Source organism: Boleophthalmus pectinirostris, unplaced genomic scaffold (genome assembly GCF_026225935.1).
Source record: "Boleophthalmus pectinirostris isolate CB_2022bp ecotype Guang Dong unplaced genomic scaffold, ASM2622593v1 HiC_scaffold_2, whole genome shotgun sequence".
Taxonomy (NCBI): domain Eukaryota; kingdom Metazoa; phylum Chordata; class Actinopteri; order Gobiiformes; family Gobiidae; genus Boleophthalmus; species Boleophthalmus pectinirostris.
In genome coordinates, this window is record NW_026571152.1 from 36557342 (window position 1) to 36573111 (window position 15770).

A 15770-nucleotide genomic window follows, 5' to 3' on the forward strand; every position below is an offset into this window, starting at 1 on the left:
TTGTTTTAATAAATCAGACTCTTTGATTCAGGGCAACTTTTTCCAGTTTTTATTGTTTGTAGTCTAGAACTGCAACTACTTCCCCAACAACTTCCTCACCACAAAATGTTAACAGTGCTTCAGTTATAAGTGTTATCCCAGAACCAATATAAAACCAGCTCCGTGTGGAAAGTAGTCAGACTTTAGCAGCATGAGCTGAGGAATATTAAAGTATGTCACAATGCAGTGCCTGTCTTCACATGTGACAAGAGTATAACAGCATTTTTGTGCAAGTAATGTCTTTTTTTAAATTTAAAATATATAGACGATTGAGGTGGAATAAAAAAAAAAAATCCTTTATCCAATGATTCCTTTGCATCATGTGCTGATTTGTTCAGTCTCCTCACCCATCTCCCTTTTTATTATTTTCACATAGATGCCATTTTTGGGGCTCAGAGAGTTCGAAGACTTCAGCTCAAGTGGAACCTGCACAGAGACAGAAGGACATATATTATATTGAGGACTCAGTGTTAAACTATAATCAGAGTTTTTTCTCACCTTTGTTTCATCACAGGTCACAATGGTGAACCTGCGTAAAGATTTACTAAAGCTATTTTGATCTCCAGCTGTGCCAGCCTCATGCCCACACAGTTACGAGGACCCGCCCCAAAGGGGAGGTACACAAAAGGATGACGAGCGGCCTTTGCCTCTGGAGTGAATCTGGAAAACAACCACACATCATTTAGTTCACAAAAAAATAGACTGTGTTGCTGGGTTTCAGATTAAATCACAGCATTCTATAGGCCAAAGTTAATAAATACAGATGGAATTATTAAAATATTGTTCAAAATTATGCAGTAATAGGTGAGTTTTTGGGTTTAGCCAATAATAGAAAATACCAAGTTCAACATTTGTGAATTTACCTTTTGGAATTTGTAATAAAATGTAATCAATAGGGAAATCTGACTCTTCACCCCCAAAATCTGAAAACCACCAATAAAGACATGGACTGAGTGAGTGTCATGTCACCCATAGCGTTCGGCTCCAGTCAAATGAAGCTCATGACGCCAGCAGTTTGGGGCAAATTTGGAGCCGACTTCCATATTAGGAATAGGAATTGATTTACAGACAAAACAGCAAAAGGATCATGTTGAGCGGGTTAATTTGAGCATTTTAAGACCAAAACACACACAAAAATATGTGTTCATGAGTAAAATTTATATCTCTTCCTCTTTCTTTAGTTTTATGGCAGGTGGCAACCAATGTTCAGGTGTATTTAAGACCTGTATCTCACCTCTCTGGGATGAACTTCTCCGGTTCGGGCCAGTGCTCTGGATCGTGGTGGAGAAAACCTATTGGAATTTCTAACCAGGCTCCTTTAGGCAGACGCTGGCCATTCACCACTGAGTCACGTTCAATTTCCCGAGCAAACCTTCAATGAAATAACTTCATCCTATTAATTTATATTGGAGGGGGGCCCATGTGAGGCTCCTGGTCCTGGGCCCCTAAATTTCTGTTGACAGGCCTGCTCAGGACTTTACTAATCCACAAGGGAAATTACTTGGACACAGTGGCTCACAGATCACAATATAATATAATAACAAAGAGTAAAATATATTTATATAAATGATAATAAATTCAAAATAAGTAGCAAAAAAAAAACAGCAGCAAGAGACAGGTGTCAAATAAGGCATAACTATATAAATGAACATGTGCAAGTAAAAATAAAATATACAAATACAATAATACAAATATATCTCAGCTGTATACAAGAGGTTATAAGGAGAAACTATACAGTACATTATAAATTATATATATGTTGTGTGTTTACCTGAATCCAGGTGGGTACATGCGCAGAGATTCACTTATAACCATGTCTAAATATTTAAACTCTGGAGCATTTGAGTAATCTTGAGACTCCTATAAAACAGAAATTAAGTTGAATTCTGTTGTTAGTATAAAATAAACACAAATGTAAAAAATGCTGTATTACACAAAATGGATTCTTGTACGCTTTAAGACATGTTATAATGATGTTATCTCATCAAAAACAGAAAAGGAGTTGTGTTTTGTTTCATTCACACTTGTTTGAGTATCAATTTCTTATGAGTCTGTTTACATCTCCATAGCTCAACATGCTCTGTTCCACTTTGTGATGTCATGTTTACTTCAGTAGATATTGGCAATTCCAGGGTTTAAAATCTAAACTATCCAAATGATTCTAGTGAAGGTGTATGGAGTTTAAAAAACACAGTGGAGTGATTAATGTTTGAGAGAAGAACTCAGTCTAAATGTGCAGAGTTTGTGTGTTAATGAAACAAAACATAACTCCGGGTCTGTTTGTAATGAAGAAACATTATAACGCAGATCAGAAAACAGCATAATATGGACCTTTTAAACTTGATGTCTATAAATGTTTGGACTCACATGTTCGAGTGTAGAAGTGGTCTATTTCCTCTTGGAGCTTGTGCTGACACTCGGGGTGCAGAGCCAGCAGGTAACAGGTGAAGGCCAGTGTGCCGCTGGTAGTTTCATATCCGGCCAAAAGGAAAACAAAAGCCTGACCTATGACCTCATCCTCTGACATGGTCTTTCTCTGTGATCGCCTCTGTAACTGTTCCTGCAGTGACAGGCTCCTGTTGCTACGGATGTGACAATAACAGAAATATTGTGATATCGTACAGTCAAAAGTTTCACAATAATGTTGAGGGTTGTCACCATATATAGATGATATATGATCTTTTTTTCCTTTTCAGCGCAGATGATATGAAGTGAATTTTTCTAAGTTCTTTGGAACATGATCATAATATAGCATTAAAGGCTTGTTACTGGGTTCTTTTTTCAGACCAAGACTTTGTTTTCATACCTGACAGTTTCACCTGCTCACTAGTGGTCTTCCTCAGCACATTATCCCAGGTGTGCAAGAGTAAAAAAGCCCCCTTGTCCGAGTTTATAAGAAGACAGCACCAAAACCTGTATAAATCAGCTGACTGGACACGTCACAGCAACATCATGTGACTCTGAGGAAGGCCACAAGTGAGCAGTCCAAACTGTCAAGTATGAAAATAAACTCTTGCTCTGAAAAAATAACCTAATAACAGAAATTATTGGGAGATCAAATGAATCTCATTAAGGCTTTTTAAAAGGAAAAAGTAGCATTTCTTCAATTCTGTTAGCATTTCTAAAATGTAGCAATAAATATTGTACAGTGAGATTTGCTTTTATCGATACATCCCTACCTGTTACTGTCTTTATTTAATGAAGCTGAGGTTTGAGGATCATCACTGTGGACTCCAGTGTCAAAGTGCTCCAAAGACACACTCTCATCCCCCCTGCTGCGCGCATCCAACATCAGCTGAAGGAAATCTCTGCGTCTCTAATTTATTAAAGAAAATAAAAATGAATTTCATCATTGGTTGAGCAGTCAGATCCACTGACCCACAAGTTGGCGGTGTGATTCCAACTTCCACAGATGAATGATGTCATTGTGTCATTGGCAGTGGAGAAAGGTGGACCTGGACCCTGGGCCTTCACTCGGACCAACTACTGGCAATCATGACATTTTTTTTTTTGGGGGGGGGGTGCACATAGGCCAGAATTTCCACCGGAACATAACTGAAGTGGCTGATATCAAGAAATCCTACCAATGTCTTGAGAGGGCTGGTCTGAAGGACAGCAGGCCCTGGGCACTCGAGTAATAGAGGCCCAGATCTACCACACCAGACAAGACCCACGATGTAGACTGTGCCAAGAGGCTCCTGAGACAGTCCAGCACATAACTGCAGGGTGTAAGATGCTGGCAGGGAAAGCATACATGGAGCGACATAATCAAGTGACGGGCATAGTGTACAGAAACATCTGTGCAGAGTGTGGGCTGGAAACCCCAGGATCAAGGTGGGAAACACCTCCAAAAGTTGTGAAGGATGACCGAGCCAAGATCCTGTGGGACTTCCAGATACAGACTGACATGATGGTGATGGACCAACCAGACATATTGGTGGTGGATAAGAAACAGAGCAGAGCCGTGGTGGTGGACATCGCAATACCAAGCGATGGTAATATCAGGAAAAAGGAACACGAGAAACTAGAGAAATACCAGGGGCTCAAGGAAGAGCTGGAGAGAGCCTGGAAAGTAAAGGCATCAGTGGTGCCTGTGGTGATTGGAGCACTCGGGGCTGTAACCCCCAAACTGGAAGTGGCTACAACAGATACTGGGAAAAACAACGGACATCTCAGTCCAGAAAAGTGCAGTACTGGGAACAGCAAAGATACTACGCAGAACTCTCAAGCTCCCAGGCCTCTGGTAGAGGACCCGAGCTCAATGAGGGTGAGAGAGACCAACCACCGTGGAGTTTTTTTTTAAATATATTATAAATATATGTATTATATATATATATATAGGCTGTATAGTATTATAGCGAATACCAGAAACAGAAAGACATTTTGGTCACTATTCATTGAACTATATCTATCACAGTCAAGTGCAAAGATTATGCAACCTGATCCACCGCTCACACACAGCTCCAACAACACAACACACCACTCACACACAGCCCCACACACACACACACACACGCTCACACACAGCCCCAACAACACAACACACCACTCACACACAGCCCCAACAACACAACACACCACTCACACACAGCTCCAACAACACAACACACCACTCACACACAGCCCCAACAACACAACACACCACTCACACACAGCCCCAACAACACAACACACCACTCACACACAGCCCCAACAACACAACACAACACAACACAACACACCGCTCACACACAGCCCCAACAACACAACACACCACTCACACACAGCCCCAACAACACAGCTCCCCGAGCTCATTTACGCACTATTTAACTTTTAACACTATTTACCTGTGACTCTGGCCAAGACACTTAACCCATTTCACCCCTAGTGTTTATGTACAAGTGTGTGTTAATGGGTGAGTGGTTTCTTGTTGTAAAGCACTTTGAGTGCCTTGCAGGTGGAAAAGCACTATATAAAACTGTGACCATTTACCAATGAGATGAAAGATTATAGCAAACGTGTCTTATTTTTTACATCTTCAGTCTCTTGGCACATTGGTGTCAAAAAGGACAGGGAAAAGTACAGAAACAGTCGCACAAAAGCAAATTTAACCCCAGCACACTCACTATATACAAATATAAATCACAAAGTACATTTCATTTGAAGATAGAAGAGTTAAACCAACAACCCCCCAATATTAAAATGTCATTTTGTTAAACATGGTGACATATTTGATCCTTGAATAACCACAGTTTTAAAACTTTAGAAAACGCTGCCAGTGTTGAGAGCTCTTGTTTGTGAGCTACACTGTTTTCCATGTCTGCGCCAGAAGCAAAAGAGCTGTCCTAAAGCACTTTCTTAAGCTGCACCAGAGCAGTCACCTCTAGAACCTGCTTTTGTCATCCAGATACTTATTTACACATGCGGTCCATTACAAATGGGAACATGGGTTTGGACTGACATGTACCTGCTCTGGGGGCTGCTCCTCTCTCTGTATAATGATCTTTCGAATAGTGTTGGTGAAGAAATGGTTCAGCTGGTCTCTCCTTTTGTTTGGAATGATGTTTATGATAGGCCTCAAAATAAAAGGAAAGGCAACTGGACAACACACGAGGTACAGATGTTTAAACAAAAGTGTTAAACTATACAATTGTAGAAATACTCACGAAAAAGACATGATTGGTCTGAAGACAGAGAAGGAGAAAAACAGCTGAGCATGTCGCACAAAAGGGTCATCAGGGGTGTTCTGGGAGTCCACCTGAGTGCCAAACGCCACACTGGCAATGACATCCATGGTGAAGCAGCTGAAGCATCTGGAGAAACAACACAAGTTAAAGTTTTCCACCTGTTTTTCTCTATGGAGATGTTATTGATTTGTCTGGAATGTTTCACAGTATGGCATTAAACCTTTCTATCTTCATGGAGACCAAACTAAGCCAAGTTACAGTTCAGATCTGTGGAGAGGCAACCCTGTTCACACTGCAAATGACTGTTTTTCTAGATATTTTTGAGCAATAAAACCACCTGTAATACAATAAATGTAAGGCAGAGCTGTTTAAAGTCATATTGTGGAACATTCAAAGCAGAGTAAGAAGGAGCTCCAACCAAAAAGTTACATCGTGCAACTTTAAGAATACATGAGTGAGAAATAAAAGGAACATGTAAACTACCAGTCAAACCTTTGGACACTCATTTCTGGTTCTTTATTTTCTTGACTTTTACATTGTAGATTCTCACTGAAGGCATCAAAACTATGAATGAACATGTATAGATGGATTCAAACAAAAAATACCTTCAAAATAACTCCAAACTATGCAGTTTTGGATGTTAGACTTTTAAAAAATAGCTCTTTGCTTTGACCACTGCTTTGCATTTTTGGCATTCCTTAGCCCTGATACGACACAGCTGTGAAGTAAAAACCATTTCAGGAGACTTCATCAAGAAGGTCATTTAGAGAAGGCCAAGGGTTTGCAGCACTGTCGACAAAGCAAAGGGCAGATACTAACATATTTAGTTGAGTCATTTAACTTTTTTTCTTAACTGTGTAATTCCATATATCTTGCTTCTTATGTTTAATGTCTTCTGTATGCATATAAAATGTGGAAAGTGGTAAACACAAAGAAAACAAAACAAAACACTGAATTAGAAGGTGTGTCCAAACTTTTAACCTGCAGTGTATATATGTTTAAATCTCTTTACTTGTGGATGTCAAAGGCCTCATTTGACTCTGCATACACGTTCAGATTCTCCATCAGGGCATTAGTTACTGTGTTGATGAGTGGAACCATCTGAAACAAACAGTTAGTCAGGCCCATCCAGAGCTGTATCTAGGTCTGTCATAACTTAAACTCAATAACTACTACATCAACTTATCATTCAATGTATAAAAACTTAAACAATTTGTACATTTTCTTTGTAAATCTGTGGAGATTCCAAGTATTTTTGTTGTAATATAATAAGATTTGAGCTGTAGAGAGTTGACAAATTAACTTATAACCAATAATTGGTTTTATTTCATCCCCCCTGACCACCAGAGGGCAGTGCTGAAAGCACATACTCAGTTCGAGTAGTAATTCCAATTTAGTCACATCTGTGACCCAGGATTACGTCCCGTAGGTAATATAGTCTCCGTCATCCGTGACTCGTGACTTGTGTTGGCTTTCTGTCACTGGACGCCCTTTCACCGTCTCAGTTGTAGTAGCGGCTTTTTGCACTCTGAGGACTGAGAACTTCAGACACAGGCCGCCGTGGCCGCAGAGCCCCTAAGATGCTTACATTCATGTGCTCATTACACCACAACACTGGACATTTCTCAGGTTTGCCTATCAAGGCCATCATTTGCAATTTCGGGTTCTCCCATTTGGGGTCTCACTCTCTCTCCGAGGATGTTCGCCCGTTGTGTGAAGGTGATCTTTGCTCCTTTGCAAGCCAGTACATTGCCATATCTGGACGACTGACTGGTTTGTGCTCTGTCCAAAGCATGTGTGAAGCAGGACACCAATCGTCTGCTTGCACATGTGGCCCAGTTGTGCTTTGCAGTGAATATGGAAAGCAACCTGACTCCATCTCAGGCAACACTGTGATGATGAAGGCTCACCACTTCAAACTGGGCAGTCGTCACCCCTTTGTCACCTTTCTTCAGCTTGTGGGAAAGCTGACTTCTGTCACACGAGTTGTGCCTCTTGGCCTTCTGTCACTGCATCCACGATACAAAAATGGCTGAACAATTTTCATCTGGATGCTTCATGGCACCGACAACAGATGCTCAGAAGGAAGTGGCAGTGCTTCTGTGCACTGACCCCATGGAGGGACAGGAGCTATTTGACACAGGGGGTCCCCATGGGTCTGGTGATGTGTCATAGGGAGATGGTCAGGCTTAGATACTTACGCATAGGATGGGGCACTGTATGGCAGCACAGGACTGCTCAGGAATCTGCCAGAGATCATTTAGACCACACAAATGTTTTGGAGTTGCGTGCTGCCTATTTGTCTCTCAGGAGGTTTTTTTTCCCCCTTGAACTGCCACCTTACCGTGGTGGGGGAGTTTGCGTACCCGAATGATCCTAGGAGCTATGTTGCCCGGGGCTTTATGCCCCTGGTAGGGTCTCCCATGGCAAACAGGTCCTAGGTGACGGGGCAGACTAAGAGCAGTTCATAGAACCCATATGAACAGTGTAATATCGAGGACCGTGACGTCGCCCGGTATTGGCGCAGCCGGGGGCCTCACCCTGGAGCCAGGCCTGGGGTGGGTGCTCGCCAGCGAGCGCCTGGTGGCCGGCCTTCCCCCACGGGGCCCGGCCGGGCTCAGCCCGAAGGAGCGACGTGGGGCCGTCCTCACGTGGGCCCACCACCCGCAGAGGAGGATCCATATGGGGCCGGTGCAGAGAGATCTGGGCGGCAGTCAACGGAGGGGCCTCGGCGACCGGATCTCCGGACATGGAGACTAGCTCTGGGCACATGGAATGTCACCTCGCTGGGGGGAAGGAGCCTGAGCTTGTGCGGGAGGTTGAGCGTTACCGACTAGATATAGTCGGCCTCACCTCCACGCACAGTTTGGGCTCTGGAACCCAACTCCTTGAGAGGGGCTGGACTCTCCATTTCTCTGGCGTTGGCCGCGGGGAGCGGCGGCGGGCTGGTGTGGGCTGCTCATTGCCCCACAGCTCAGCCGCTGTGTGTTGGAGTTCACCCGGTGAACGAGAGGGTCGCGTCCCTGCGCCTTCGGGTCGGGGACAGGTCTCTCACTGTGGTGTCGGCCTACGGGCCGAACAGCAGTGCTGAGTACCCGGCCTTCTTGGAGTCCTTGGGAGGGGTACTAGACAGTGCACCGACCGGGGACTCCGTTGTTCTCCTGGGGGACTTCAACGCCCACGTGGGCAACGACAGTGACACTTGGAGAGGGGTGATTGGGAGGAACGGCCTCCCCGATCTGAACCCGAGCGGTGTTTTGTTATTGGACTTCTGTGCTAGTCACAGTTTGTCCATAACGAACACCATGTTCGAGCACAAGGGTGTCCATAAGTGCACGTGGCACCAGGACACCCTAGGCCGGAGGTCGATGATCGACTTTGTCGTCGTGTCATCTGATCTCCGGCCGCGTGTCTTGGACACTCGGGTGAAGAGAGGGGCTGAGCTGTCAACTGATCACCACCTGGTTGTGAGTTGGGTTCGCTGGCGGAGGAGGAAGCCGGAAAGACCTGGCAGGCCCAAGCGTGTAGTGAGGGTCTGTTGGGAACGTCTGGCGGAGCCCTCTGTCAGAGGGACCTTCAACTCGCACCTCCGGGAGGACTTCTCCCGGATTCCGGGGGAGGCTGGAGATATGGAGTCCGAGTGGGCTTCATTCTCGGCCTCTATTGTCAATGCGGCTGCTCGGAGCTGTGGGCGTAAGGTCTGTGGTGCCTGTCGCGGCGGCAATCCCCAGAACCCGGTGGTGGACACCGGAAGTAAGGGATGCTGTCAAGCTGAAGAAGGAGTCCTATCGGGCCTTGCTGGCTCGGGGGACTCCTGAGGCAGCTGACGGGTACCGGCGGGCCAAGCGTGCTGCAGCCCGTGTGGTCGCGGAGGCAAAAACTCGGAGCTGGGAGGAGTTCGGGGAGGCCATGGAGAAGGACTATCGGACGGCCTCAAAGAGATTCTGGCAAACCGTCCGGCGCCTCAGGAGGGGAAAGCAGTTCTTCACCAACACTGTTTACAGTGCGGGGGGAGAGCTGTTGACCTCGACTGGGGACGTTGTCCGGCGGTGGAAGGAATACTTTGAGGATCTCCTCAATCCCACCGTCACGTCCTTCCGAGGAGGAGGCCGAGGCTGGGGACTCGGAGGCGGACTCATCCATCACCCTGGCCGAAGTCACTGAGGTGGTTGGCAAGCTCCTTGGTGGCAAGGCTCCGGGGTTGGATGAGATCCGTCCTGAGTACCTTAAGTCTCTGGATGTTGTGGGGCTGTCTTGGCTGACACGCCTCTTCAACATCGCGTGGCGGTCGGGGACAGTACCTCTGGACTGGCAAACCGGGGTGGTGGTCCCTCTGTATAAGAAGGGGGACCGGAGGGTGTGTTCCAACTATAGGGGGATCACACTCCTCAGCCTTCCCGGTAAGGTCTATGCCAGGGTACTGGAGAGGAGAATCCGGCCGATAGTCGAACCTCGGATTCAGGAGGAGCAGTGTGGTTTTCGTCCTGGCCGTGGAACACTGGACCAGCTCTACACTCTCCATCGGGTGCTCGAGGGTTCATGGGAGTTTGCCCAACCAGTCCACATGTGTTTTGTGGATCTGGAGAAGGCATTCGACCGTGTCCCTCGTGGTGTCCTGTGGGGGGTGCTCTGGGAGTATGGGGTCCGGGGCCCTTTGCTAAGGGCTGTCCGGTCCCTGTATGACCGGAGCAGGAGCTGTGTTCGCATTGCCGGCAGTAAGTCAGACCTGTTCCCGGTGCATGTTGGACTCCGCCAGGGCTGCCCTTTGTCACCGGTTCTGTTCATTGTATTTATGGACAGAATTTCTAGGCGCAGTCAGGGGCCGGAGGGGGTCCGGTTTGGGGACCACAGGATTTCATCTCTGCTGTTTGCGGACGATGTTGTCCTGTTGGCTTCATCGAACCAGGACCTGCAATGTGCACTGGGGCGGTTTGCAGCCGAGTGTGAAGCGGCTGGGATGAAGATCAGCTCTTCCAAGTCCGAGGCCATGGTTCTCGACCGGAAAAAGGTGGCTTGCCCTCTCCGGGTGGGTGGGGAGTCTTTGCCTCAAGTGGAGGAGTTCAAGTATCTCGGGGTCTTGTTCACGAGTGAGGGAAGGACGGAACGTGAGATTGACAGGCGGATCGGTGCAGCTTCGGCAGTGATGCGGTCGCTGTATCGGACCGTTGTGGTGAAGAGGGAGCTGAGTCGAAAGGCGAAGCTCTCGATTTACCGGTCAGTCTTCGTTCCTACTCTCACCTATGGTCATGAGCTCTGGGTAGTGACCGAAAGGACGAGATCGCGGATACAAGCGCTCGAAATGAGTTTCCTCCGCAGGGTGGCTGGGCGCTCCCTTAGAGATAGGGTGAGGAGCTCAGTCACACGGGAGGAGCTCGGAGTAGAGCCGCTGCTCCTCCACGTCGAGAGGAGCCAGTTGAGGTGGCTCGGGCATCTGTTCCGGATGCCTCCTGGGCGCCTCCCTCGGGAGGTGTTCCTGGGCATGTCCCACCGGGAGGAGGCCCCGGGGAAGACCCAGGACACGCTGGAGGGACTATGTCTCTCGGCTGGCCTGGGAACGCCTCGGGTCCCCCGGAGGAGCTGGAGGAGTGTTGGGTGAGGAAGTCTGGGCCTCCTAGCTGTTGCCCCGCGACCGACGGATAGTGAAAAAATGATGATGAATTTTTGCACCTGAGGAAAATTTTATCCAGTTGACAACACTTCTGTCAATCACCATCTGCATCAATCAGCAGCTTCTCAGGGTGTCCAAAAATGGCTCCCTCATCTGTCCACATGCGAGCAATGTATTTACCGGGAAACGGTAATCAAGCGGTGGATTCTCTTTCCCGAAGGCAACCGCCTCCAGGGGAATGGTGTCTTACCCAGTGGAGGTGCACAGGATCTGGAACATTTTTGGGTGGGCAGAGGTGGATCTCTGCTGACCTGGAAGTGTCTCCAATGCTCACTTCCTAACTTGGAACATGGCGATTAGCAGGTTAGTTATGTCCATGATAATAACAGTCTAATGTAATTTGAGCTTCAAAATCTGTTATATGACAGGTTGAGCTATATCTCGTGTAATTGTCAGAAGTACAATACCTCTTCATTTTAGCAGCACTAAAAGAAGGTGTAAGGATGCTCCGGACTCTTTTCCACTGTTCATTCCTTAACAACAGCAGAGAGTCTCTCATGGGCTTGATGGCGATTCGAAAAGTCTGCAAGGAAGCAGTTTTTCAGTCTGTGATGATGGAATTTGTTCATGAAATTGGAATAAAATGTAAATAAAAACAGTGTCAGGAAAACAAAATACGTAATCTTTTTTTTGCATGTAATCACATAACATAAAGGGCTTGTATTACACTATTTTCTCAATCTATGTTTTAATGTTGCTTCTTCAACACACAAACCCTGTATATTTAGGCTGAGTTCTCTCTCAAACTGAAAACTCTGTTCCACCTTGTGGATGTGTTAATACAGGGAGTGCTCAGTGTGTTTTTAAACTCAGCCTGAAATTGCCAAGCTCTACTAACAAAAGGTAAAATGTAGCTGCTACCTTGAAAACTACCAGTTCAATGCATCACAAGGTGGAACAGAGCATTTTGAGCTTTGGAAATGTAGACAGACGAATAATAAAAAAGATTTCTCAATTGCGTGACTGAAACAAAACAGAACTCTAGGTCTGTTTTTGAGGTAACAGCATTCTAACATGACTTAAAGTTCACAAGTGTCAGTTCTTGTATTATTAAACCTTTAAACCTCTTACATTTCTGTTGGGGAAATTGCTGAAGTCTCGGACCAACACCTCTTTAAGCATATCAGGGTCAGCGATCACCACCACCGGTCCTGCGTCCAGGTAATACCTGAAAATATACGTAAGTATTGATACATACTACGACAACAATCCTTCGAGGTGTGATGCTAACTAAAAGCAGTGCTCTCTTAGACGCTTTGTTGCTCAAATTAGACTTAATCTGAGGTTTATTTTAACACAATCTGACCAGAAAGAGGTGACTTGGTTGGAATTATAGAAATTAAAAGTGAATACATGTGAGCTTTTGTCTGCTAAACAGGTATCTTATCTCAGACCAAGACCGCAGTTCACCACTGCCCTTTATAACACAGAAAAAAAGACAAAATGTTTATATAGTTATACTTACCCACAAATTCGTCCATGTGTTTTTATGAGATCCGTCAAAGCATTAAAAACCCTGCAGATGTACATCATTTAAATTATAATGTAATATTTAAAGAGCCCACATTACACTATTTTAGTATTTATGCTATAATGTTTCCTCATCAGAAACAGACCTGGAGTTTTTGTTTTGTTTCATTCACACATGTTTGAGTGGTATGTTTTGATGAGGCAACATGGCTTAAAGGTGCACTGTGTAACTTTTCTGGTGAAGGTCCATTAAAGAATTTCCTCCATGGAGATGTTATTGCTAAACATTTCTATCTTCATGGAGACCTAATTATAGGACAGATAGACAGATATATGATAATACTTTATTTATCCTGAAGGAAATACGTGTTTCATATTTTTGAGCAATAAAGCCACATGTAATGAATAAATGTAAGGTAGAGATGTTTAATGTCATACTGTGGAACATTCCAGGCAGAGCAATGATATGATCCTAAGAAACAAGCAGCTGACAGACCCCCAAACAAAACATGCACATTGTCCAACTATAAAGTAATATAGGACAATAAGTTTTATATTATATATATATATTATATATATATATATATATATATATATATATATATATAATTTCCCTGATGAGCACTGATAATCTAAACAGCATTATAAACCAGAATAACCCCTCTTTATCTAAANCAGAAAGAGGTGACTTGGTTGGAATTATAGAATTAAAAGTGAATACATGTGAGCTGATTTGTCTTGCTAAACAGGTATCTTATCTCAGACCAACGGACCGCAGTTCACCACTGCCCTTTATAACACCAAGAAAAAAAGACAAAATGTTTATATAGTTATACTTACCCACAAACTCGTCCATGTGTTTTTATGAGATCCGTCAAAGCATTAAAGAAACCCTGCAGAAATGTACATCATTTAAATTATAAGTGTAATATTTAAAGAGCCCACATTACACTATTTTAGTATTTATGCTATAATGTTTCCTCATCAGAAACAGACCTGGAGTTTTGTTTTGTTTCATTCACACATGTTTGAGTGGTATGTTTTTGATGAGGCAACATGGCTTAAAGGTGCACTGTGTAACTTTTCTGGTGGAAGGTCCATTAAAGAATTTCCTCCATGGAGATGTTATTGCTAAACATTTCTATCTTCATGGAGACCTAATTATAGGACAGATAGACAGATATATAGATAATACTTTATTTATCCTGAAGGAAATACGTGTTTCATATTTTTGAGCAATAAAGCCACATGTAATTGAATAAATGTAAGGTAAAGATGTTTAATGTCATACTGTGGAACATTCCAGGCAGAGCAATGATATATCCATAGAAACAAGCAGCTGACAGACCCCCAAACAAAACATGCACATTGTCCAACCTAAAAGTAATATAGGACAATAAGTTTTATTTATATATATATATATATATATATATATATATATATATATATATATATATATATATATATATATTCCCTGATGAGCACTGATAATCTAACAGCATTATAAACCAAGAATAACCCCTCTTTATCTAAAACAGACTTACCTCACGAAATAGAAAAATGTTCCCCAAAAAGGGCAAAGGTTTGGGATGTTTGATGCCACATTCTGACAGCACAGAAAACGGGTAAACAGAATACCTACAAACTCACAGTTACCAGAGGACGTGCAGAGATTATCTTGTATTTACAGATGATTGTGAATCTGTTTTATTTACGTACCAATAGAGAAGACTGAGAAAAAGGAGGAACAGGGCAATAGTCACTGGCCACTCACTGGAATCCATAAAAAAATGCATTTGAGAAGTCCATGAGGAATTTAACCTGTAATTAAACAACTATTGAAACTGCAGAATAGACAGATCATTTCTCATTTCTTTTTTTTTTTTTTATTAAACACTACAGGTTAAACAATAAAATAAATATTCCATGAGAGCTGATCTATGTAAAATAAATAAAATGGAATATTGCAAAGAAGATTTAATGAGCAAACTCTGTTGATAACTTCTGATTATGATTATTATAGATATTACTGAAAATACTGACCTTTTTTCACTTAGATTTTAAAACTAATCCTGTTTAGACACTTACCAGCAGCACCGAAGCTCATAGAATGTGTTACTGCTGAGGACAAAGCCATAAACACCATGTGTAAACATTACACAAGTCATGTGATCATGATGCTAAGCCAAAGTCAGCATAGAGTTAATCAGACAATATTTGGCTATAACATGAAAGACTTGTGGATGATTCAGTGGATGTTTTTGATTTTATAACATGGACACCTTTAACCAGGGTGTCAAACTCATTTTGGTCCGGGGGCCATATCCAACCTACTTTGATCCCAAAGGGGCCAGACCAGAAAATTCATGGCATATAAACCCCAAAAATAGCAATAAGTTCAAATATTTGTGCAGAGAAAACGCAAGTCTGTTACAGAAATCTTTTTTTAATTGATGAACTCTTTTACAAAATATTATAATATTGAACAACCTGAAACTTCAATTTCAACACAATGTTGAAACTTATTCCTATTTGCATTAACTTGCAAATAGGAATAAGTGCATTTTTCTTGGAAAATCCTGCACTTGGCATCTACTTTTCTAATTTTTGACATTTTGCTGATGAGGGTGTCACGGTGAACAGTCAAAATGATCGTCCTTTAAGAGCGTTTGGAAAGAGACAAGTCTTCATTTGTGCTGCTCTGGTGGGAGGGGCCACGTACAGAGACGCTGGAGACACGCTGCTATGCTAAGCACCACAGACAATTACCAATATTTTAATAGAAAATATAATTAAAATATTTTAATAGAAAATCAGCTGAGGGCCAGATTAAAGGTGTTGGAGGGCCGAATCCAGCCCCCAGGCCGTATGTTTGACACCCTTGCCTTAAACTGTGTGTGTGTGAGTATGTGATGAAAAGAGGCAGG

At 43.6% G+C, this 15770-nt stretch overlaps 1 long non-coding RNA gene and 1 pseudogene across 1 annotated transcript; both read right to left on the reverse strand.

The window, feature by feature from the left end:
- Positions 1–21: 21 nt before the first annotated feature.
- Positions 22–6806, reverse strand: LOC110161335 (thromboxane-A synthase-like; annotated as a pseudogene).
- A 6874-nt stretch (positions 6807–13680) lies between these two features.
- On the reverse strand, positions 13681–14625 carry LOC129409381 (uncharacterized). Its single transcript, XR_008632386.1, has 3 exons — positions 14563–14625; positions 14388–14481; positions 13681–13736 (listed from the first exon to the last, which is right to left on the reverse strand). It is a non-coding gene; the product is annotated as an uncharacterized LOC129409381 (long non-coding RNA).
- Between the last annotated feature and the right edge of the window lie 1145 nt (positions 14626–15770).